At 42.1% G+C, this 25,414-nt stretch overlaps 1 protein-coding gene across 2 annotated transcripts in view; it reads left to right on the top strand.

Annotated features, from left to right (window-relative positions):
• Positions 1–279: 279 nt before the first annotated feature.
• The window catches only part of USP9X (ubiquitin specific peptidase 9 X-linked), a 100,898-nt gene continuing 75,763 nt past the window's right edge, over positions 280–25,414 (top strand). For both annotated transcript variants that reach the window (XM_032184070.1, XM_032184061.1), the window contains exon 1: positions 280–660. The gene's annotated coding sequence lies outside the window, so the exon portion shown is untranslated. The remainder of the gene's footprint in view (positions 661–25,414) is intronic.

Raw genomic sequence — 25,414 nt, 5'->3', positions numbered from 1 at the left:
CCTCCTTCCCCCCCCCTGCCCCCGTCCCTCCCTCCCCATCTCCTCCTCGGAGCCGTCAGCGCCCGGCGCTCCCCTCCGCCGCCGCCGCCGCCTTCCTTCCTGCCCGCCCCCGCCCAGCCCAGCCGAGCCCCGGGCCCCCGAGGCGAGCGGCGCGGCGCGGCTGCCTCCTCCTCCTCCTCCTCCTCCTCCTCCTCCTCCTCCTCCTCCTCCTCCTGCTGCTGCTGCTGCTCCATCCCCCCCCGTGGCCGCGGTGCCCGGACGGGGCGGAGCGGAGCGCGCAGGCCCCGGCCGAGCCCCGTCGGCAGCCGGAGCGCAGCGCAGGGCGGCCGGGCAGCAGCTGGTGACGCAGGAAAAACGCCCGAGCCCAGCCGAGCCGCGGGGACGGAGCGCAGCCGGGAGCCGCAGCGGCTTGGCCCCCTTCCTCCTCCTCCTCCTCCTCCTTCCTTCTCTTTCTCCTCGCCTTTCTCTCCCGGCGGAGCGGAGCCGCCCCCCTCGTCGCCCGAGCCGGCAGCGCGGGGCCTGCCATGAGCCCCGGCGGCCGCCGGGGATGAGGCAGGCGCCGGCCGCGCTCCGCCAGCAGCAGCAGCAGCAGCGGGCGGCGGGGCTCCGGGCTGTGGCAGCGGCAGCCGCGGGACGAGCAGGGGACGACGCCGTGCGGGGGTGAGTGGCGGCGGCCAGACCGGGGCCGGGACCGGGGCCGGGTGGGGCCGGGAGGGCGACGCGTGTGGGGAGCTCCCCGGGGACGGGGTGCAGCGAGGAGGAGGAAGGAGGGAGGAAGGAGGAGAAGGAGGAGGAGGGGGCGATGCCGGGCGGCAGGCCCCGCGCCGCCGGTGTTTTGGAGGGCAAGGGAAAATGGCTGACGGCTGCTCAGCCTCGGCCTCAGCCTCCAACGGCGGCGCCCCCCGCCCCGTTCCTCCTCCTCCTCCTCCTCCTCCTTTTTTCCCCCCCCTCCTCCCTCTCTCTCCTCCTCACCGGCCGAGCCCCCCAGAGGCAGCCGCTGGAGGGCCGGGGGCTGCCCGGCCGCCCCGCTGGGCAGCCCCCGGGTCTGGCTGGGCTCCGCAGCGAACGCCATTACTGAGGTGGAGTGATTGGAGCCGCCTAGGCCCGGGCGACGCCTGGAGAGCAGGCCCTGCCGAGCCGCCCGGGCTCTGCCCTCAATGAAAAACCCCACCAGCAGCACCAGCTCCTCGCTCACACCCGCTGTAAACATTATTAACGCGGAGGCCACTCCTCTAGCCTCGGCTTCCAGCTTAGCCCGGTGTCGATGCACGACAAAAAAAATACCCCCTCCGTGGCTGTCCAAAATAAAGCGGCTCCCTCGGGTTATTCTGGGGGACGCCGGCCTCTCCCCACCAAGTCCGAGGGGCCACAGCCGTTCGCTGTTATTGTCCTCGAGAAAAGCGAGGGTTTTGCCGGTAGGATGGATCGCCGGTGTCTGCCTGTGTTGGTAATCGCCCCGCTAACGTGTGCCGACCCGCTTGGTGCACCGTTGTTTGGCTGCCGAGGGAACAGTCTCCCAAAATCGTTCGTTTCAGTCTGGTTTTCTTTGTAAAAGAGTTGAGGTGGACTTCAAGATGCCATATTTGATTTTCAGCTTGCTCCTTCAGAAGTTCGCTAGAGTGTTTTGGAGACGTGCGGCGATACGCAACATGCACAACTGTGCAGGAGGAAAAAAAAAATCTTTTGAAAAATAATTCTTCTAATTAAATATTCAAGGGACTCCCAGGCTCAGCTGCCCTCGTGTTGTCTGTACAACCTGCTTTACATTCACAGCTCTGCAGTTGTATTCGTATTGGACGTTTGTATCGGCCCAAAGACCTCTCTGAAGTCACAGGATCAAAGCTAGCACAAGGCCCACTTTTGCTGACCTAGTTACAGAACTGGGGCCTGTTTTTTTGTTGTGTTTTTTTTTTGTTTTGTTTTGTTTTTTGAAAAGCTTTTGAATTTAGATATTAAGATGGTTTCTTCAGAATACAAGTAGCAATACTTGTTATGACAGCTGGACCAGGTAATCTGCATTTTCCAGCAGGCTTCTCAAATGCCCAACAAATGGATGTTGAAGTCGTTATGTTTAGGAAGGGCCCAGTGATGGATTTTTGGACATTTGACCTGTATCAATTATGGAATTCAAGTGACAGTAAGGAGTATTAGGGGTGACTGAAATCTGTAGCCAGCTAACTTTTTCTTGATCTTTTAAGGTTCTACTTTGAGAAATTGCCTGGACTCGCCAACATAAATGCTCCTGTTCAAGTAACACACTTATTTCAGCAAAATCTAAGTCGTGTATGAGTGGGGGTTCATTTGTTTTTCTTTTTTCTTTTTTTTTTTTTTTTTTTTAAAAAAAAAGCAATGCCTTTGATTCTGAGTCGAAGTAACATTGTTTTCTGGAACCAACAGAGTACAATAGCTAATATCAAGACTTTTGGAGAAGCACGTCGAGTACATGCATTGATTGTTCTGTTGCAATACCCTGGACCACAGGGATGCCTAATGATAGATTTGAACAAAAACGTAAACATAATCATAAAGCTGCAGTGGAAGAAACTCACAGATCAGCATGATTGTTTTGGAGGGGGGAAATACAGCTAAAAATAAACATGTAAGATTGTAGCATAGTCACTTTCCTCTCTTCAGTATCTTCCATACCTTTCTTCTTGCCCTTCGTGTAGATTATCTTCATGGTATTTCTTTTGGGTAGTCCCTGTTTTAATCTTTCCAGGCTGCTGTTTCATGTCTTGCAGAATTTGCCCTTGTGGTGATACTTCTGCCCATTGAATTGACAGGAAGACTACATCTGGAGGTGGTAATCAATGAGGATAGCGGTCCCAAAGCTGTTTACTGTTTCTATATCTGTAGAACACCATCACCCTTATGTAAACATTTTCTTTCCCACATTGTGGTGCATTTGTATTCAGAAGTAGGCCAGTGCAACTTCTCTCTGTTCAAACGCACACTTTAAGGTTTATCTGTTTTGTGTAGCGTGCTGGAATTCTTACGAGTGAGACTCGGGACAAATGAAAACATTGGATTGGTGCACAGACATTTAAGAAAGTAAAGGTACCTTTCTTCCAAGACAAATTTAAAGACGTCTTTCAATTTAAAATTGAAATTGGGACTTTGCAGCATGAATACAACTTTGAATAAAAATAAGGAGTTCAGTTACTTGTTAGTTGGAACAACTTATTTTTAAATGGCCATAAAGTTACATTTCTGTCAGGTATGTAATGGTATTTTTATTTTTTATAAGTTCCTTTGGGAAATATTTCTGGTCTTCCCTCTCCAGTTTAGAAGTAAGTTTTGAACTTGCTTCAGGTATTTGACTAGTGAGTGCTATTGTGTTTGGTAGGATGTTGTAGGTTTTGTTTTGTTTCAGAGACGCTCTTTTATATATCCTAATAGATCTAAAGACACTGGATATATTTTGAAAACATCCTGAGCAGGTTATCCCTATCTGTAAGGTAATTGAATCAAAGCTGTCCCTTACTGTTTTTCGTTAAAGCAAGGTTAAAACAGCACAGAAACCCAAACCCCCACCCCCAGCACAAACTATTACATTTACCTTAATTCATTTCCTTGTCAGCACAAACATTGCTTAATCAAACCAGTAGTCTTGCTTACCCAGCACTTGCGGAGACCAGTGTTAGGTGGTCATCTGAAGATACAGGAAACCTCACCGGGCTTCTGATCACTTGGGAAGTTGTACGTGTGAAGGCTTTTGTGCCCTTTAGAAAATTATTTCCTGGATGTTAGTGTTTGTATTCATTTGAACATGTGGGCATGGTTTCTCTTGGTCAGGAATCCATATTTTTCTTACACTATTGGTGCATCTCTGCTTGAAGCTCTGTGTAGGTCCATCCGTTTTTATTATCCACATTATCTTTATTTAAAAATGGAGTTCAGCATCTTATTCAGAACACTTGAGGGTATGTTACAGGAACATAACTTGATGATATCCCCTTTTTGCTGTAGTACCTTGCCTTTTGCAAAACTGGCAGTGCTGTGTGCATTGCTGTGGACTTCCCTTATTTCATACGTAACATTTGTGGTATATACATACGCAACATCATCTCTTTTTTTTTTTTTTCTTTCTAACTAAACTTTCTTATGCGTGCTTTCACCCTGACACAAACTAATGAGAAAAAAGATAAAAATTAAGCTACAGTGTTGTACCTGCCCTGTCCCACCAGTGTAGAACATTCATCACGGTTGTTATTCTGCTCTGTTTTGAACACTTCAGTGGTTGCTTTTCTGCAATATCCAGTAGTGGCAAATGTCCATTGGTTAGCAGGCTGGTTGGGTAGTTAGTTATGTTTAGGAAGGGGAATTTGGTAAACCTTTGCATTGCAGAATGGTAGTTACAAGAAGTGCTTTTTTTCATAGAGCAGCAGGGGATGGGAAGAGGGTCTTTTCATAAACCTATGCTTGCATGCAACAAGACTCAAGTTTTTGTACAAATGACCTGGGAAGTTTGAGCTACTTTGAGTTATAAAAATGCAGTAACATCTTTCATATATTAAATCTCGTTTTTGTTCTCTTATTCCTGGAGGGCCATCTTGAAGTTCTTACGCTGTTATAAGGAATTACAGTTTCATAATGAGTCGAGCTGTCATTTTAAAACTCTTCTTTTATATTGGATGTCTCAAAGTTCTGCTGTGTTCAAGGCTGGAGCTTGACTTGGGAATAGGCTTAACAAAGATTCCCTCTGCACCTCCTGACAAGACTGTTTTGACTGAGGTCCTCTTGTTTAGAGTCGTGGAGAGATAGTGGCAGAAAGCCCTTCCATTGTGACTTTACTCCTGCAGAGTGTCAAATGTTGTGTTTCCTAGACATGCCAGTGTCCCTTGGGCCCCACTCTGCGTGTCCAGCACTTTCTGTGCAGTAGGTCTTGTTTGGTATAAATCGTTAAAAACATAATTATCGGTGAGTTGACAGGAGAGCTGTTAGTAGCTTTGCCCACAACAGAAGAGGGGAGGAAGGTAAATAAGATGTTAAAGTAGACAGTTGTGACTTAGTGTAATTTTTTTTTGATAGAGAGAGAGCTTAATGGCACAGACAGTTCCTTTTGCATTTTCTGTTGTGAACTTTCTGGTATTTTCTCTTTATATGAGCCCATTAGTCTCGTTTTATTTGAGAGTTGAAGTCAGTCGTCTTGGTATCAAAGCTTTTTGGCTACCAGCTGTCTTCGATGTGTTTTCAAATAAAAATTGGAACGCTGGGAATTAAATATACGTGTGTGTGTTTGTGCCTTGCTTGCTGCAGGAAACATCACCGCGCCGTGGTTTGCTTTAAGGATAAGTTATTATTAATTGTGAGACTGATTAATTGCTTTGTTTTACTTCTTCGTTATTACACCTCTAAAAGAGATCTGTGAGATATCTTTCATTTTAAAATCTAGTCATGTTTTCAATGCTAGTATTTCTAACTTTTTTCATGCAGTTAAAATGTAAACTGCTTACCAGTAATGCATAGCTATCAGGAATTTTGCAGTGGAATACTTTTGTTTGTGGCATCCTTGGTCTGTTTACAAAACAGTCAGTAAGCCTGTTTTGTGATTTCGTTTTCCTAACACGTGTAACTGCCAGGAGAAAAATGTGGGTTTCTTGCATGTAAAAAAGAAAAAATAATAAATTAAATTTAACCTTACTTGACATCTTAGCAAATAATATTGTCTGGTAGCTAGCATTTAGCCATGAATTTACTCATAGGAGGGGAATTCCACATTACATCACTTCTTAAAGATGTACGTCTATGAATGGAGAGCTCTCAACTTTTTTTTTCTAAAATTTTTTTAAGCTGATACTCAAAAATATGTTGAAGGCAAGACACAAACATACGACTCCTTAATATTTGCTCGACTTCTCTTACTCTCTGCTGTATCCTCTAAAATACTTCCTGGATAAAAACTCTGCTATAAACTAACAAGTTTTTGTTGTTTGTTTTGTTTGTTTTTAAAGATGGACACTTCAAGATATTGAAAAGTCCATGGTGGCAATTTCATGGCCAACTTTTCATTAGGCTTCGATGTAAATATCCCAAACTTAAATACTAGAAAATATTCCCTAGAAGAGGCTTTCTTTTACGGAAGTAACACTTTTTGTAACAGCTGAATGCCAACACGGAAAGGCATGGAAATGTACATTATTAATTCTGTAGGCCTCAATCCTTAAGACACTTAGATGCTGCTCAATTTTTTGCCTAACTTCAATGGGATTAGACGTGGGATGAGGTAAAGGTGTTATTTTGTGGAAGAGTGGTCTTAGCTATAGCACTCTGAAATGACAAAGGAGTGTTAAGATGTGTTCCCTAAAGAGCAAAGTCGTGGTGTGTGTGCCAGGTAGGATCCCTCAGATCAGGAGGAGGGGTAGGATCCCAACCAGCCGGGCTTTTTTGGTTGGAGGGGAACACCTTTGCCAGCACTGTGGTGTAGGACAGTAGTGACAGATGTGTATTGGTTGTGAGTGGAAGTTTGCTTTTTGCCCACTTTCGCTAGAAATGAACATTTATGGTGAAGGGGGGAAGTCTGTCATTTTTCTAACTCAATACGAGAGTGAACGCTATTGTCAAAATGTTCTGGCATCTCAGCAGATGAGCCTTTTGTCTTTTGGTGTTTAATTTTTCTGCTGTTGTAGCAATGAAATACTTCAATTTTTAATACATTTCAGCAGAAACAAGACCGTGAATTTGAATCTTAAATAAGGAGCGTGGATCTGCTTGGCCTATTATTAGGTGACTAAAGCGATGAGAGACCACAATTCCAATCAGCTAAAAGAGCTTAAACTACAGTTTTATTTGCTAGAAGGCTTCGTATATTTCTAATTTAGAAATAGAATGTTAATTGGTTGCTGATTGCTGACCTTTCTGTTTTGTGCATGTTCCTGAATCCTCTGACTGTGACGATCTCCACAATATTTCTGTTTATTTATTTTACAAATTATGACACAAACTCCCTGCAGCTTGAAGGTGAAAACTCCGGTGATTTATTCGATAGTTTCAGGCTCCACTTTTGCACAGCCCTCCATATGCCCGCACCCGTCTTCCAGACAGTGCTTTATTAATCGCAGTGGGACCTTAAACTCCCAGGTGTTTTCCCTTGCTGCATGTAGTTGTTTATACAGACGTACACACGTATACCATCAGATATTTCTGAGGTGATGCACAGGCTTCTTTCTCCAGGTAAGGTGGGAGCGTCAGATTTCTTCAGTGCTTTAGAGCTCTCTTTGAGTTTCTTCATGATAGTTCTGGTACTTAGAGAGGAAGATAACCTCCAGATTGTCTGAAAGCGCTCTCTGTTTTTATTCCTACTGCAGTTTAGCCAGATTGCTGTGGTTGACAGTTTGTAACGTGTCTAGTGAAGATGTAACTCGAAACATGGATTCCCCTTATGGCATTTGAGAAGCCGTTAATTCCTTTACCTTTCCTCCCTAGTCTAGGATTGGGAAAACACCTAGATTTCTTTTCATACAATTAAAAGGTCAGAAGTAAAAATGAAAAGCTTCGTTTTCCTCAGTGGCAGTAGATGCAGGAAGGCCAGCAAAGTGGGAAGGAAACCTTGCCGTGGTAAGGAAAGTTACTATGACTCGTGTTTTCAGCCATGGGGAAAAATGTGCTCGGTATCAGCCTCTGCTTAGCGGGTATGCCACTGAAGTTTTTTAGTTATCTGCCCATCCCAAGATTTTTGACTGGATGAAGTAGATTTTGGTAATGCACCCTGTCATGATTTTTCCTTTTTCATCATATTTTCCCGATAATGCAACATTTAGAGAACTGGTAGCAGCTTCTGGATACAGTGCCTGGAGGCAGCTGAATAGCACTAGCGGATGGCCAACCTGTTAGTTTGGTTTTGTTGCTGGCAAGCAGTAGCCAAAATCAGTTTGATTTGCAGATTTGTTTGTACTTCTGAAAGTTGTCTTTGGAACTGTGCTGCTGTAGAAAATTCAGTGTAAATAAAGCTGATGTCTTCAGGTTTCTGAAGACTTTTTGCAGTAGTTGGGCACAAAGGAAGGAGATAGAAGATGAGGTAAAACATATCTAAAATTGAAATTGTACTCAGTACCTGTTGTGCCGTTTGTATAAATGCTAGGTGTTTGCTTACGTGTGTGTATCACTGGGGAAGACTGAGATGTTGCAGAAGTTGTGTACATTATTGAGTCCAGCAGCAAGTAGCTAACAGCTGGGAGCAGAGAAGTAAAGTCTCTGCTGTCAGAGTTGCTTCAAACTTCTAAGTATGTTCTTACACTGCCCTACACGTAAAACAATTTGAGGGTTTTAATGTTGATAAGCCCACGTGGTTCCTCATGAGCCTGAAAATACAATATAGAGTAGTCATTCACGCTTACAATGAAAACTGTCTCTTCTATTTTCTGTTGTTCTAAGTTTAATTTTTTGCTTTAAGTATGACTATCATATATTTTTTAATTTCTAAATGACAGTTGTACAGTAGGATTCTTTATGGTCTCTTATCTACTTAAGCTTCTCTAGTGTATTTGCTACATGTAATTTTTCTTCTCAGAACTTCTGCACTTGAAGTAGGAAAGAAAGCCTTACCAACCACCTTAAACAGTTCAGTTGCAAGTTTTTCCATCGATCTGAAGGAATTATGAAGAACTTATTTTTGGGGCACATTTCTGTAGACTGGTACAGTAGATATAAAAAAAGACTTAAGTGTTTGTTTCACAACCTCTGAAAATTTTTCTTTTAAGGTATCTTAAACATCATGAAAAAGAGTTTTAATAAGAAATGGACTTTTTTTTAACTTTGTTTACATTTTTGGAGTTTGGTCTTATTCACCTGCATGGTCTAGTGTTGCTTAACTGCTCCGTGGTGAGATTTTATTTATCTTGTCAAACTCCTAGCTATGCCTTTACCTTTTTCTTTTCCTTCCTGAATATCTTCTGTTTAGCCCATTGTATGCTTCTCATGCCATTTTTTTCCTTGGCAATGTTACTTGTGAATTTGGAGTGCCTAACTATTTAAATGCCCATCTTCCTTTGGAGTTTTTTATCTTTCTCCCTGTCATGCCTGCATACTGCTAGGTAGCTAATACTTCATTTTCCTCAGATTGGTAGGGCTGGGTGCATACTTTGGGCAGACTTCCTTGCTTTTGGAAGTAAGTGTCTTATTTACAGACAACAACTTGTCACAGGTATATATAGCTGGTGGCTGCTTTGTCACTGCTAAGCTTGTAAGTATGAGGTACTGTATTTTTGGCCAGATACTTGATAAATGCAAGTGAAAAGTTTAATTTCTCCCACGGCCTACTCCCATATTAAGACTTAAATAGAATTCAGATAGGAGTATTACTCTTTTTTTGACCCATCTATTGTGTGTATTGTTTCATCAGGGCTTGTGGTTTGTAGTACTTCGGTAAAACCCAAAGCTTGATTTAAAAAGCTTCCATCGTGCCTTTTCGGTTGAGTTATCAGGTGGCTCAGGGAAGTCTCTTGAAAATTGTGTGCTATGTAAAGCAAATGAAGCAGAGAGCCTTGCAAAAGTGCAAAGGTCATGAATGATGTAAGCATTTTATGATTTAAGGGTGAAATTTTCACTTACCTGCAGGTGAACTAAGAAGATTTCTCTAAGTGAAGGTGGAAAATTCAGCAACCCAAGAATTACATTTTTCATTAACTGCTGTTTCCCCCGCTTAATTATGAACTCTTCTTCCCATTGAATCCCCGACTCCATCAGTTTGGAAGATTGATTGAATGGTGTTGTCATTCAGTACTTTATCTTTTGACTTAATTCTGCAAATGCATGTCTTACATCGGTCTAACTCCCATACTGATTAGATTTATTAATCTATTAATAACCTTTAGAGGAGCTTTTCATTCTCAACCTTTAAATTTCCCAAACATTACTGTATTACTTCTCACCTCACCCTGTAAATTAAAAGGCTTGTGTTGTCTTCTGTTTTATTGATGAGGAATTATAACAGTGCTTCAAAAGTGCCTCCTATTGTAATGTTTCTGCAGATTTTTCTTAGACGTTCTTTCGTTACAGACACAGCTTATGTTGGCTTAAGTTGCTGTTCTGCTTCTTCGCTCTTCGTCAGTTTTGCCCATGTGGCTCAATACCCAGAAAAATGGGAAGAAGATGAAGAGATTAATCTGAAAAAAACAGTTCCTCCAGCAAGGTGTATGAACAAGACAGGCAGAATTCGGTTCTCAGGAGTTCTGTATAGCTGCCTTAAAACTTTGAGGCTTTTCTTTGGCTCTGAAGTTCTGTTTCTTTTCCTGTGAACACCATTTCTGCAAAAAATAAGGTATGGGCAATTGTTCTTTCTTGTCCCTCAGTTGATAACCGTCCGTGCAGGGGACTTGCTGATGGAAGCAAACTATTCTGAATAAAATTAAATTACGATGGAAACTAGTGCACTCTGAAAATCCCGAATTGTGGAGGAGAAAAATGGCACGTTGAGCCTTTGACCAGTTTAGAGAGCATTTGTCTGTCTGTCTGTCTGTCTGTATCTCGCACACAGGGTTGTTAGATGGAAATTCCTTTCGCTGAAAGGTGCTGAGACTTTGGCTGTCATGGTGGGTACAGCTGCTGTGCTCAGTTACTCACACTCTCAACTCCAATTCCAGTTTTTTTAACCTGTCTGCAGACAATAATTAGATTATGCAGTCTTGTTTACAGGTTTGCAACTGGCCATTTTCTTTGTCAACAGAAATAAAACTTTTGCCTGCTTCTGAGTGATACATCTTGTACCTTCCCTCCTGCTTTGTCACAGTTTTATGAGGTAGTGGTGAGGCTATTCAAAGTGTTGCTGCTAAATCAATTTTCCTGACTGCGTGTCGTTTGCTATTGTTCATTCCAGTGGTGTTTCCATAATGTCCAGGGCAAAGAGGATTTTTTGCCTTTACCTTCGTAATCTTCTCACCCTTTGCCCTATTTGCTCCGGCTAGTTAATGTGACTTTCATGACTGAACTTGTGCTATTTATGAATTGACATTCCTGGCATTTGTTGTGTACTAATCAGCTTTCTCTCTGCGCTTTTTCCTGTGTACTCATTATGCTTGAGAAGAGTATCGGTCTTCGTGATGCTTCTGCATTGTCAAGACCCAGCTCTTGCCCTGGTGTTTGTGAGCTTTGGTTGCTATCGTCACTAGTTACCCATGTAGGGTTTCCTTTCTCCTCCTCTCTCAGATCTATTTCATGATGGATTTGCACCCATGCTAAAAGAATCGGTTCTATCTGTGGATATATATATATATATATATTCTGCCTGCTTCTTGTGCCATTGTTAGTGCTCACATGGCGTGTGATCCAGACGAAATCTAAAATAATTTTCATTCCTTTCCCCCAGTTACCTTTCAGCCAGAAGGGTTTCTTGATGTGGCTGACTATGCGATGATGCAAGGGCTAATGCTAGCAGTGAGGAGGTGGCTGGGATGCAAGCAAACAACATGGCTCTCCTGCTCTTCTCCTGACAGTTGAGACTTACCTGATTTCAAGCAGACTGTGAGACCGTACCTGCAGCTAAGGCTTGTCCATGTGCCGAAATACAGTGAAATTCCTGTTGGAAAATCTACCAGGGTATAACACTGTTATTGGGGAATAAGCTGGCCTTTTCTCACTGAGAGTCCAACAATACACGCTGAGGAGTTTCACTTATGCACTGTGACGGTACAGCTCTGTCACTGTCACGTTGTGCCACTGTGGGAAGTGAACAGTTGGATGCTCTTGTTCTCTCCTGGCCCGTTCATGGATCCAGCTGAAAACTGGTGTCTTTATTAGTCTGGTTTGTGTACTGGAGGGAGGTGGTGCTTGTTAGCAAAGGGGCTTATGTGACTTAGTGTTTAACCATTTTCTGTGCAGGGAGAGGAGTAGTTGTGTGGGTTTGTTTTGGTTTTGTGTGTTTGGGAGGGGGGTTGGTTTGTGTTTTGTTTGGGTTTTGGTGTGTTGTTTTTTTTAGTAGAATAAGTTTTTGGGTTTTAGTCTTAACTGCAATGGAATTTTTTTAAAAAAAAAAAAAAAAAAAAAAACAGCTCAGTCCTTGGGATATAGTAGTACTAGTAGATGGTTATCTTCTGCATTTCCCAAGAAGGGAGGTTATGGCATGCTTTCTGATAGGTTTTACAGCTACAGGAATATTAAGTTTCTGGGACAGAGGAGCCACTGGGCTGTGGGTATGAAAATAACTCTCCTGTTTTCAGCCCTATGCTATCTTCATATGCTTTCGGGGGGCTTTCTTACTTGTCTGTATCCGGCTTTCTCTGCTGCTACCCTTTTGGCATTTAAATCCAACAACCACCTTCGTTGTACTGGCAGAAGGAGCACGAAGACAAAACTGTTGCTCCTGCTGCCACTTCTTATTTCCCTTCAGAGAGGCCAGGATTTTAAAGGGGATTTGTTATACAAGTCCTCTGGAGCAGATAGATCATTTTCAGTGTTTCCTGGAGCATTCAGCCTGCTTGGGCAGATGGCTTGTATGAGTTTAATTGGAATAGAGCATATTTCAGGCAGGCAGGCTTCAAAAAAAATTCTCTCTGCAAAATCTCCAGGCTGAGGTAGGCAGTTGGCACGTTGAAAACTAGTTGGAAGTTTGGCTAAGCTTGTTGAGCAATTAGGAGCAAGCAGCATATAACCAAAAGATCAATTTTAATGCTGGTAACACTTTCATCTGAATCTGAGGTATTTTAATTTATTCTTGATGATGCTGATGGTAATGTCTGAGTGCCTGTGCTTAGTTTGTGCTTTCTAATTCAGTATTACATGAAAAGCAGAGTTAGAAAATGCAGTGAAATGAAGGCTGGTACAATACTGGGAATTCTCCAAGTGTTTGAACACAGGGATTTTTAAATGTCTACGTATTTCATAAAGTTAAATTTGTCATGATTCAAGAGTATAAAATGCTTCCAGCTTAACATCTGGCTTAGGTGCTGTACCATGCTTTAACTCTTTGCATTAAACCAAGCAGTAGGTTTTCTGAATTCTGTTGTTTAAGGGAGAGCTTGTATAAGGTATTGATAATGGCACGGGACGTTATGAATATAGACTTTGAATAATTCTCTTTAATGCAATGTTTAAAGTAGTTTGGTGAAGCCCTTGAGTTCTGCATAGAACATGAAACACAAAGGGAGTCAGAAGGGTCTAGTCTGATTTGGCAGGCTAACTTCAAACTTCACTTTTCTAACAGAATCCTTACCGTGTAATTTATGCTGTTGAGTTGCTTGGGAGTCTTAAGTGCGCTATACTATAAATACTTTCATGTTCTAAAGCCGTAGTTGAAATGAACCTGAAAGATGCCATTAAGCTTCCCTTCCACTGCTTGAGGAAGAATGAAGGTCGGAGAGGCCGTGCAGCGTCTACCCATAGCCTGGTAGGACACAGAAACCACAGCAGAAATAAGAGCAGCCATGATGTATTAATGTCCTTCTGGCAGAAACCAAGCACAGGGATGGCAGAGAGCATGGGGAATCGTAACGTGAACATTTGTACAGCTCTGCGTTGAGCAGGATCTCCCAAGGGTGGAATGCTGGAGTGCTGCTACCTTTTTCATTCTATCCCGCAGCAAGAAGTTGTGAAATGTATGAAACTGCTCTGGTATAGCAGATCAAAGGGAGTACTTTCGATTTAAACTCTTTTTTTTTTTTTTTTTTTTTTTCCCATCAACTTTTCTTCTATTTTTGTCTGCAGTTGCAGATGTGTGAATTACCTCTCTTTCCTTGGAGGAGGAGCTGTATGCTTCTTGGTTTCAGCTTCATTCCCCTTACTTACAAAAAGCCGCTAAAAACCCTAGGATTTCTTTGTGGGCCCTGCAGCAAAGGAAGAACACAGTTTTCAAGGAAGTTCTGAAGGTCACTGGAGCTGGAGGGTAAAGGGCCTTAACAGTCATTAAGGGCTTGAGCCCAGTTCCATAATAATTTTATATTATTTTGTGGACACTTCTTGGAATTCACAAACTCGTGCTGTTCTCTGGTTAACAGTAGGACCTGATTTAGAAGGAAACTATAGAACTTAATGCAACCTGAAATAACAAGAAAAGCTGCCTCCAGAAGTTGCAGAACTAAAGTTATGGATAACGATATAATGTTCAAAGAAAACAAGATCAAGTTAGGCTTAAGCTACTCAAGTTAGGCTTAAGCTACTGAAAAATGTAGTGCTGACATTCATCTCTCAAAGGCAAAACAAAAGTGAGACTGGCAGTTCTTTCACAAACAGAAACTTTGGCCGCCCGTTTCTTGAGCACTTGCTTTAATGCTTTAAGAATGGAAATTCCTCCACGCAGAAGAATGCAAAGGCAACAAACCGTTTTCTTTTTAGTTGAGTTGCTTAGGAGGAGGTTACATGTTAACAAAAGCAATTTTTCTTTGTTTTAACATTACCTTGTAGTTTATTGCTGAGTACTTGCTTAAGAAAAAACACCACCTCCCCCAATAAAACCAACCAGCCATCTAGATTTTGGGGGTAAAAATAAAAAAAAAATAAGGCTTTACCGCACCTTTTCTTGCGTGATTTGACTCCTTTTAAGAGCTTTGTTCTGAGGTGCTTTTTTGGTTTTGTTTTTCAACAATGAAGGCTTACCGATATTCTTTCCTGTTTATAGCTGGTAGTAATTTTTTTACACCCCGTTATTACTCATTTTGTTTCAAGCATACTAAGCCTGGCCATTCATCCCTGTTTAACTGGTATTTTGCTAAAATTTCCAATGTAAAATCATGACAGTGTCACAGTACTTAGTTCCTCCTGTGTCAGAAGCTACAATTCCTGACCCCTTCCAGTGTGTTATCCCTGGGAGAGTGGCACTGGATGGAGTTACCCAGTGCTCTGGGCAGGCATTCAGTATCCTCCTATCTCACCTGGTATGAAGAACAGCGTTACTGAATTTATTATTCTTCATCATTTACAGTTTCAGAGTTATGTTTAAAGATGGTTTCTGCATCTGGGCATTAGTTTTTAGTTGAAAATGTATCTTAAAGCTGGGAGGGGTATCAGCTGGTCTTCTTAGCTTTGTGTACTTTTTCAAACATCCAAGAAATGTTTGAGTGCATAACTAGCCAAACTTCTGCAAAACACCCATTTCAGGTGTTGGTTCTGTTCTTGCAGTCTGCTGCTTGAAATCTCTTAGCATGAAATAATACCTGACTGTATTTATAGCTTGGGGTTTCCACACTGTAAAGGACTTATGTTGTGTGGAAAGCTACGCCTCTCCTCCAAAGTTGTAGGGTGGCAGCAGGTCCTCTCTGTTCTTTATGACTTTGTTTACGTGCCTGATTGGCAATGAGTTTTTTCTTTGAAAAGAAAACGTCAGTAATAAATGCAGCTCATATAGGACTTGCCTGCTGAATTCTCAGTACTTTTTCTCCTCCGATAGGTTCAAAAGTTGAGCGAGAGAGTAGAAATGACAGCCTGAAAAGGACATCTTTATTCCCTTACTGTAAGGGGGTGAGATAAACAGCGGTTCAAAATCCCAGAACAAGTAGGCTGTCTCAGAAGTGGCTGCTGTGTCCTGTGGCCAGTCTTGTAATCACTTCAGATATTTAATTCAGCATGTGACGCTTTCTTCTCACCGGGCAACTAATTCATGTGGAGGGTATCTGTGTTGTTACTTGTTTTTTTTTCTAGATGTAAAAGGCTGCAATTCACAAGTTTCTTACCAGTTCTGCAACCAAAATGATACGCTTCTTTTAAAAAGATAACGATCCAGAGATTTATACTTGCTAAAAACATACAATTGTGGTGTTCATATTTGGTTGCTTTTCTAGAATAAGTATTCTTCCAGTCATGTTTCCCAATGTACACAAAAATTTTTATACCCTTTCTTTTTTTTCCTAGTCAAATGACCTGTCACTTGGCTATGTTAGTGCACATTTTATTGTGCCAGGCTTATCAGATGATAATGAGAACTCATCACAGGGTAATCTGTGTATATCACCCTGTTAGTTTGTATACCATATGTAGAATTTATGACAGATTTTATAGCTTTTTTCCGAGTTATCAGTAATAATGAGTAATACAGGATTGAGAATTGATAACCTGTAAGGTTTGGCTACGAGCATTTGTCCATGTTTGTTAAAGCCCTGTTAGTAGCTTCACATTTAATCACTGGATATAGGTTTTTCATTTTATTTAGGAAAAGCTGTTTTGTTTACTGTAAACATATTCAAAAAAGCATATAAAAATGCAGGTAACTTTTAACACCTTTCACGTTCATGATAAGATATTAGCCTGATCTTTCTTACTAGACTGTAGGAAGTTGCATTAGTGGCAACAGGTTTATGTCCAGAGATGGTAATTTGATTTCCTCTCTCTATTCCCCCCACTTCTCCCCCTCTTCCGTTCTGTGCTATTTTGGACGATATCCTGTTTTCAAAGATCTAGTAGAAGTCACATCTATAGATTTCTTAGGGTTCTTGATTATCTCATACTAAACGTATAAATACTAAATACTCAGATCAGCTTCACACAAGAGTTTTTGTAAGATGTTTTAATGTATTACATGAAAAATATTGGAAACAGTTTTTTATCTTGTGTTCAATCTCATAACAAAATGCATCAGATTCAGAGCAGAAATATTACTTAATATGGCAGAAAAGCTTGAATTGTTTAATGATTTCTATAATGATTGCCAGAACATTTTAAATATATTTCTTAATTATGTATGATGATAATATGCTGGGAAATCCATAAGTGCGGATAAGGATTAAAAATTAAAATAAATTTGTGGACTGTACATTAAATGAATTGGTTGGGGAGGGGGAGTGATTTAGGAACACCTCATTCTATTTTGATAGTATTTTGTAATATATTTACCTAAAAACTAATCGTGTTTAGAAGTGCAGCAAAAATGAGGTGTTATTTACTGCCTGCATTGGTATACAAAGCTTTGTATTCCACTGAAAGTTTTAAAGACTCAATATGTCAAAAAATTACCTCTGTTACCATTGCTGTCCAGGTATTGTTTCCTGATCCGCTGCTAGATGTTGTCCCAATGAAGAACAAGAACAAAACTTTCAGTGCCATTACAGACTTACATAGTTTGTGTTTGCTCTTAAAAAAGTGTATTAATTGGCAAGAATTGGAGGCTGTGTCGTGCGCATGCTCATGCAGGGAAGACACGAAGATGAGTACTGCTGTGTAAACATACATGTCTGGTCTGCTGTCTCTTTCAGACTCCGTAATGCATCCCATTCCCCAAACCTTTAATTCGCCTTTTGTAGTGTGCTTGGGCAGCTCATAGGAGGTCACTGATACCTCAGTGTTAGGAATTTTTAAAATTTCCTCTGTTCCCTAGTGCATTGCTGTAGGAATTCATGCCTTGCTGAGAAAAGCTTTCATTTTTAAGTGGAATTAAGTCTTTATTTTTTGCTACCCATAATAATGAGAATGTATTTTGATGTTTCACATTGACTATTGAGCATCCAGTAATAATGCTCTTTGTAGCAAAAAGGCAGAGCAGTCAAGTAGAATGTGAAATAACGTTAAAAGTTAATTACACCTTTTCAAAATCAAGCAAAATGAAATCTTTTCAAAAAGTCTAGTAGCGTAGCATCTTGTAATTATTAACATTTGGATTAATTTTTTAAGGAGCAAACGGGGTTCTTAAGGTATTGGGGACTATAAACTTCACTATATCACTTTGAGAGTTGTAACTACCACATCCATTTTAAAACTGGATAAACAATGTGAAGTACTTAATATGGCCATGACTGAGCAACAAATATAATAAGGAACTGAGAGCATTTTATCCATCCTTGTTGCAAACATTAGACACATTCTTTACTTCCTTGCTCCAGCAGTAAGTAGACATAATATAGTGTCTCTGTAGATGGGAGAGTATCAATTGCAAATGTGTATATTCCTTTTAATAAATCCAGAGCACTGTCTAAATATAAACATGAAACCACGATTTGTCCTTGCTTACAGTGTTCCACTGCGGCCTGTAAGGGACTAAGATTGCAGTTGGATCCACGATATCAACTCGATCCTAATTGGCTCTATTGCCAGGAATACATTTTTGGAATGCAGAAGGGCAGCTTCCTAAGTAAATAAACTGTAGCATAATTGGAAAAAAAAAAAGTACAGCATTGTGTTGCTCAGCTGGGAAAGATTGAATCTGACTCTGAAGCAAACGTACGTAATAGAATTCTTAGAACTGGTTTTTAATTATTTTTTTAGTTTTGAGGTTGTTTCCTGTTGAAGCTTGTTCTTTTAATATAAAGGTGGAAGGAAATCTTACCCACTTCTTTTGCATATTCATTGTGAATTCAAGGTCCGTATAGTAAATGGAAGTCATAGCTCAAAACATTTAAACAGTTTTTAAAACAGATGGTAGCATTTTCCAGATAGAAATGACTCCGGGTTACTAAGTGTGGTATTCTTAGGCTGTAGTGCATGCATTTACTGGTGTTTTGTTTTATTTACATGACTTCTTGATGTGCTTGCAAAGTCTGGTTTGTTTATACTATTGTGACCAAAATCATCCTCTCCCAGCGTAAAACACACGTCATCTCACTACTTACCAGTGGCTTGAATGTAGTTTCTTGATCACCTGGAAGCATTTAAGTACTTAAGAAACAGAATTGCAGGGTCTGTAAATTGTACATCCCTCCTTCATCCGTCATTCAGCTGCAGTAAGTGTCGCTGAGGACACAGTTTGATAGCAGTTGAGCCAGGGGAGCTTGCACAGAGAGCTCCTGTGAACAAAGGAACAGTCTGCTCAGTGAGAGGCCGTCCCACTCCAGGCTCTGTCTAGGGCAGAGTCCTGACCATGTACATGCAGAAGAGCACAGCAAGGCCGTGGCTGACGGGAGCCTGGTTAGTTGCCATAAAATTTGCTGGGTTTGTGTGTACGGCATTGACTGTGTTATTTCTTGATGCTGTGTCTTTGGCATTCTACTTGATCTACCGTCACATGAGCAAAACACTTTTTCTTCTTCAGAATGGGAACTAAAATTGACTTTTCTGTTCAGTAGCCAGAGGAATGATGTGCATGATCTGAACACTTGACCTCTTGCTGATACGCTCTCTGGGGAAAAAGCATCCTGTACCTTAAGTACCCACTGGTATACTGGGACTGAACTTCATTGATTCTTGCCTTTAAGTTAGACAATCCTTCTGATGTTCTAAAGGATATCCTTGTTTGTCTGTGCATGTGGTGGTTTTTGTTGTTGTTTTTTCTTTCTTCAAGTCTTTTGGGAAGTTACTCCATGTGGAGACAAGATGTCAGTTTTACTGTCCTGATGTGCAGGGCCAAACTGAGTTCTCAGCCTTCACTTGAACACAGTTTGCTTTGATTAAAATTTCTTGGGCTTTAACCTTGGCATTTAAATGAGATCAAGACTCATGGGGCAACTTCAGCCATGGGAATGTGAGAAGAGGGTTTACTTCTGATCACCTGATGAGCCTGTCCATGTGAACCACAAGCTGAGGCTTCTTGTTGTACCTGGAAGAGTGAAACGTAGCTGGATTCTGCTCTTCATCACTATGTCTCGAGTCCATTTACAGAGGAAACCCGAACAGCAAATGGGATGGAAAACTTCTCAAAAGGTGAAATAATTCACATTGATTTTGCAGTAACAGAGCTATCAAAAAATTTTGCTCTTCGCATCGTCAGTACTACTAGGACCAGTTGTGTTTAAGTGACTGAAAAATCCTGATTTCCATATCCCTGTTCTTGAATTACACAACACAATCAGTATCACAGTTCTCATAACACGTGAATTAGATGCTTTCATTTCTCTCACATTATTGAACTTCGTTTTCTCCGGATCTTGATTCACATTAAGGCTCCAGTCTTTGAATGTCCCTAGAACTTTAAATTTTCCACGAGACTCCTGCATAAAGTCCAGAGTTACCTAAAGCACAGGTGGAAGACAGTAGGATCAGGCTGTCACATCTCTATTTGTGTAATGCAAATTGTATTTGTTGATCAAGCAGCATGACGCATCATTGCTTGAAACCAGCATTTTCTGCAGCATTCCTGTGCAGTCTCTTCAGCACAGAATGCTGCATAGCTGGTACCGGACAAGCTGAATGCATTGAGGCAACTCCTCCTTTGAGAATGCATTTAGGCAACTCCTTTTTTGAGACTATACTTAACGCGGTTGTGAGCTGTGGTCCCTTTGCTTTCCCCTTGACCTGGCAGCAGAAGGTGATGCTTTGTTACGGAAGCTCGTTCTCTGTGCTTTTACAGTTTGCTCAATTCATCTGAATGGTACATGTAGGAGCTCCGGGCAAGCGAAGCTGCATACCAAGAAGTAGATATAGGTTAGTTTACACCTGTCTCAACGGTATTTTATTATTATTTTGACATAATGTATTGTTACCTGCTATAGTTGTCTAAGTTCCATAATGCACTTCTTTACTGGGAGAATGAATGAATTGTCTTTGTAATATAAATTATTTAAAATAAATAACAGTTTCTCCAATCGCTGCTAATGGGGTATATTTTAAACACCATTGTGTGTTAGGCACCTCTTGCTCTACAGAATAGTAGCTTACTGATGACTTTGTATGAATCATGAATACGTTTCAATTTTAGTGCCTGTCAGTGTTAATGAGCAAGTTGCTGGGACCACCGGTTTTATTTGCCGATGATATAAATCATTTCCTCCTTCCTGAAAGATACGAGGCACGGAGAAGGAGGATAATGATAAGTCTGTGGGGGTGTGTATAGAATGTAACTGCTGAATTAGGTCAGTGTTACACTGCTGGGAACCTGTTTCTAGACGAGAAGGTGTTCTGATAGAAACGGAGGAATAGGGCAGAAGGTCAGGTTCCAAAGTCTAGAATTTTTAACCGAGAAGCACGTCACGACCCGTGTGATGAGTCAGGATTTATGAGGACTTGAAGAAGGCAGTTCCCAGAACCCTCTGTGAAGTGAGGCTGCGATACCTTTCAATCGAACATTTGTACTGCAGCAGTTACAGTTTTTGTACCTACGATTCAAAAGCTCGTCTTCTGTGAGATCCTGGTAAGAGAGGAATATAGCTGTAAATGTTGGGAAAAACTCGTTGTATTCATTGTAAATTCTTAGCACGGTTGTGTGATTTTTAGAAAGCTCTAGTCTTACCTGTCAGGTAGGTTAGTATCCTGGGGTACATTGTTACCACACATCCAATGGGTTTAGTACTGGGGCACATATCTTTGCTCATATATCTACTCAGATCCATTTAAATAAAAGGTAGGGCTTCGGTAACGCACACGAATGATGAGCTGTCTTTTGAGGTCTGCTGCTGTCATCTGTCCCCGTGTACTTCCTTCTTTCTGGGATTTGAGAGTACATGTAGCTCACCTGGGAGGAAGGCTCTGTGTTATGGGGTATTTTGGTGACATCTGAGGGAGTGAGCAGCTGAGGCATAGGTGTGCAACCACACTGAGCTATTTCTCATTCCTCAGCACAGAGACCCTGACACGGGCAGAGCACTGCCTGCAGTGGCCGCATGGGCAGCATGTGGAGTCGAAGCTGCGGTCGTCTTTTCCCAGTGTGACTGATGTGGCAGGGCCCCAGCAGAAGCAGAACTTTACCTGGAATTTAATGGCAGATCAGCATGATGTAAAGAAATGGGAAGAAGCACGGCGAATCAGGATTTGCTCAGCTGGCAGTCAAAACTGAATGTCAAGGGGATTTATTTGTCTTCATAGCCTCGTGCATTGCTTGATTAACAATGGAATAGTTAGTGGGGCAGGTAATAGGTGTTTGTCTCCATCCTGCCACTGTATCAAGACATCCATTCAAAGCCTTTGGATGAGGATGGTAATTTCTTTAAACCACTGCTTGGTAGGTTGAATCCTAAATCAACTCTAGTAGAAATGCGACAAAAATTACCACAAAGTCTCCACAGGATTCAGCTGAATACAGGCAGTTAGAATTGCTTCTGTTGGGCTACCTGTGTGCTCAAAATGGGATGGCACTGCATCAGTTTCCGTGTGAATATGGACAGGTTAATTATAACTAGGTGGAAAGGTTAATCTTGGGCTGAGCCAAACTATATCACAGAATCACAGAATTTCTAGGTTGGAAGAGACCCCCAAGATCATCGAGTCCAACCTCTGACCTAACGCTAGCAGTCCCCACTAAACCATTTCCCTAAGCTCTACATCTAAACATCTTTTAAAGACTTCCAGGGATGGTGACTCCACCACTTCCCTGGGCAGCCTGTTCCAGTGCCTCACAACCCTTTCGGTAAAGAAGTTCTTCCTAACATCCAACCTAAAACTCCCCTGGCTCAACTTAAGCCCATTCCCCCTCGTCCTGTCACCAGGCACGTGGGAGAACAGGCCAACCCCCACCTCGCTACAGCCTCCCTTGAGGTACCCATAGAGAGCGATAAGGTCGCCCCTGAGCCTCCTCTCCTCCAGGCTGAACAAGCCCAGCTCCCTCAGCCGCTCCTCGTAGGACTATGTGTTAGTGAGTTTTAATTCTTAACATTTGCAAGTGAATAATCTGAATTAAAGAAATGATGGGAATTCAGAATTTCATGGTTAATTGGTTTGACGGAATTATAATTAATAAAACATAATGCCGAGATGAAAGCAGTACTGTGTTCTGTGAAGGTGTGCAGTTCGATGCCTTCTCTATATCATAAATGGCTAAATTGGTGCCTGAAGTGGTAAATGACTCCCTTTTACATGTACTACTGCTTAAAATACCTAAATCGATAATGATTTGTGCTTACAAAAGCATGTTTTCTTTTGTAATTAGAAGGAAAAATTAAAATACGTGGATACTGTAAGAAGCAATCAGACTGCTTATTGGAGGTGCAGTGGTTTCAGTTAGCTGCCGTAGAGCTTGAAGTTACTTCTGTATCTCTGAGTATATCCCAGAGATAATGGGGAGAAGAGGAGAGGGAAGTGAACAGTCCTTGCAGTTGTCCTTATCTTAAGTATTCTGACATGGCCAAACCAGGTGAACTTCTCCCAAAATAAGCTTCTGTGGAGAATGGGAATATAGTATGAGTAGTATACATAGACTGTCATGATTAGTGTCTTCAGCAAAAAGTCACTATGTAGAAGGAAGAAGACGCACCAGAAAGTCATTTCTGTAAATGTTCTGTATTTGCTGGTGTCTACAGAATTCTGGGTATTTTTACTACACAGATCTTGTTTTAACCTGTGAATTTGCAAGATTGTGAATAAGTTGGTCAATGCAATTACTCGTTTTCTTCTGTCTCCTGGTTAAATTACATCACATGCCTTGGGCAGAAATTAATTTACACGAACGCTTTGCCCAGACTTTTCAACAAAGCACAGAGGCAAAATCTGAGTGTAAGTCCATGCTAGTTGCAAGGTCATTGTAACGGGAGAGCTGCAGTTTTGTCCTGGCTTAGCACTCGGATGAGCATTCTGTGGTTTTGCAGTGTTTCCAGTTCAGGTAATTACAGAAGCTGAAAAATAATCAGTGTTTGTTTTTTTTTTCCCATACTCTGCAGTGGTTCACTTGAGGATGAGTTGAGCAAAAGAATTCGAATCAGAAGGAGATGAGACGGAAGCAGCTCGCATGGCACGCAAGGCGTAGGGGAATCCCAGGTGTCAGAGGTCGCTTCCTTCTGCATTTTAGGGGCAGCCTAGACCAGGATTTCCACCCTTTCCTCCCGGCCTCTTCGCTGCCTCAGTCAATGTGCCAGCACAAGTTTTTATGCGGCCAAATTGCAGACCAGACCTGTTGAGGAAGGAGAGAGGTGTTTATTGTGGTCATAGAGTTGGCTTAGGGCTGTTGAAAAACACAATGTAAGTTGGCAGAAGTTTAATTTCATTGGCTTATGCAGGCACTTAAAAGCCTCAGTCAGGTAATGCAGAGGAACTGAGTGCATTGAACTGTGGTACAGCCTGTATTCACATGGTCGGAAACTTAGTCATGCTGGTATTTTCTACCTAGCAAGCTTTCTGAACTTCATCGGAAGAAAAATACTCGGATGAGGGCACTTAAAAAAAAAAAAAAAAAAAAAAAGAACACCAATTAAAACAAGTTAGTTTTTTAAAGTTGCGTTTTAAAAGTCAGATTCATTCTGAAGAAAACTTGAGTTGGTGATGCCTTTTGCTCTAGATTTAGCAGGCTTAGTAAACTCTATGAATGTAAGCCCTGAAGGGTGGGGATGGATTACAATTGACTGTATTCCAAGGACACAGTTTTGTTCAGATGCAAGCATTAGTTTAGTGGCAATGTTAGAGTTCTCTAAATTTGTTGGTGATAATAAGATCAGGGGCCGGGTAGAGGAGGAGGGGTATATTTGGTCAAAATTTGCACTGTATTTGTAACCGGCCTTGCAAATTTGCACAATTTAGGAAAGGATTTTGAAGTGTATTAGAGAAAGACAGCGACAGCGTTGAAAAGGAACTGGCGTGAGATGTTGTAATGAAACAATTGGTAATATGCGTAGTGTTTCAGCAGAAACTTTAACTTGTTAACCTGAGTAGAATAAAACAGTTGAGTTGGAAGAGGCCTTCTAAGATCTTCAAGTCCAACTGGCTGACTGCTTCAGGGCTGACCCAAAGTTAAAACTTACCATCAAGGGCCTTACCCAAATGCCTCAAATGTGGGCGGGCATGGGGCATCAACCACCTCACCAGGCAGCCTGTTGCAACGTTTGATCACCCTAACAGGAAAGAAATCTTTACTGATGTCCACTCTGAACGTCCTCTGGGGTGGATTTGTGCTGTTCTTGCATGTCCTCTTGTTGGTTACCAGTGAGAAGAGACCGGTGCCTCTCTCTTCACTTTCCCTCCTCAGGAGGCTACAGGGAGCAATGAGGTCTCTCTTGGCCTCCTCTTCTCCAGACTGGCAACCCAGGTGTTCTCAGCCTCTCCTCACAGGATGTGCCTTCCAGCCTTTAACAACTTTGTTGCCCTCCTTTGGATGCTATCAAGGACCTTAACATCCTTTTTGTCACAGTGGAGTCCAGAACTGCTCATGATACGCAAAGTGAGGCCGCACCACCACTAGAAATGGAGAATCTCTATTCCTGGCCTCTTTTGACCAGCTGCCTATGCTGTGTTTAGTGCACCCCAAAACTTGGTTTGCCTTCTTGACTTGCCAGGGCGCACTGCTGGCTCATGTTGAAGCTCTTTTCTGAATATCTGCAGCCAAGCTTCAATACCTGACAGAAGGGTGCAAAGAGGACGGAGCCAGGCCCTTTTCAGTGGTGCCCAGCGCCAGGACAAGAGGCAGCAGGCACAAAGTGGAGCCCAGGAGGCTCCCCCTGAGCAGCAGGCAGCACTTCTGTGCTGTGCGGGTGAGGAGCCCTGGCACAGGCTGCCCAGAGAGCTGTGGGGGCTCCTCCTTGGGGACCTCCAAAGCCCACCTGGGCACGGCCCTGGGCAGCCTGCTCTGGGGGGCCCTGCTTGGGCAGGTGGCCTCCAGGGGTCCCTGCAAGCCTCAGCCGTGCTGTGATGCTGTGAATCAGGAGCTTAGCAGCGCCAAATCACTCTTCCTGAAAGCTTAGAGAATTCTTTTTACCACCCTACTTTTTTTTTT

Source organism: Aythya fuligula, chromosome 1, assembly GCF_009819795.1.
Source record: "Aythya fuligula isolate bAytFul2 chromosome 1, bAytFul2.pri, whole genome shotgun sequence".
NCBI classification, from domain to species: Eukaryota; Metazoa; Chordata; class Aves; order Anseriformes; family Anatidae; genus Aythya; species Aythya fuligula.
The sequence above is the reverse complement of the archived record's forward strand: the minus strand, read 5'-3'. Positions and strand labels throughout refer to the sequence as shown.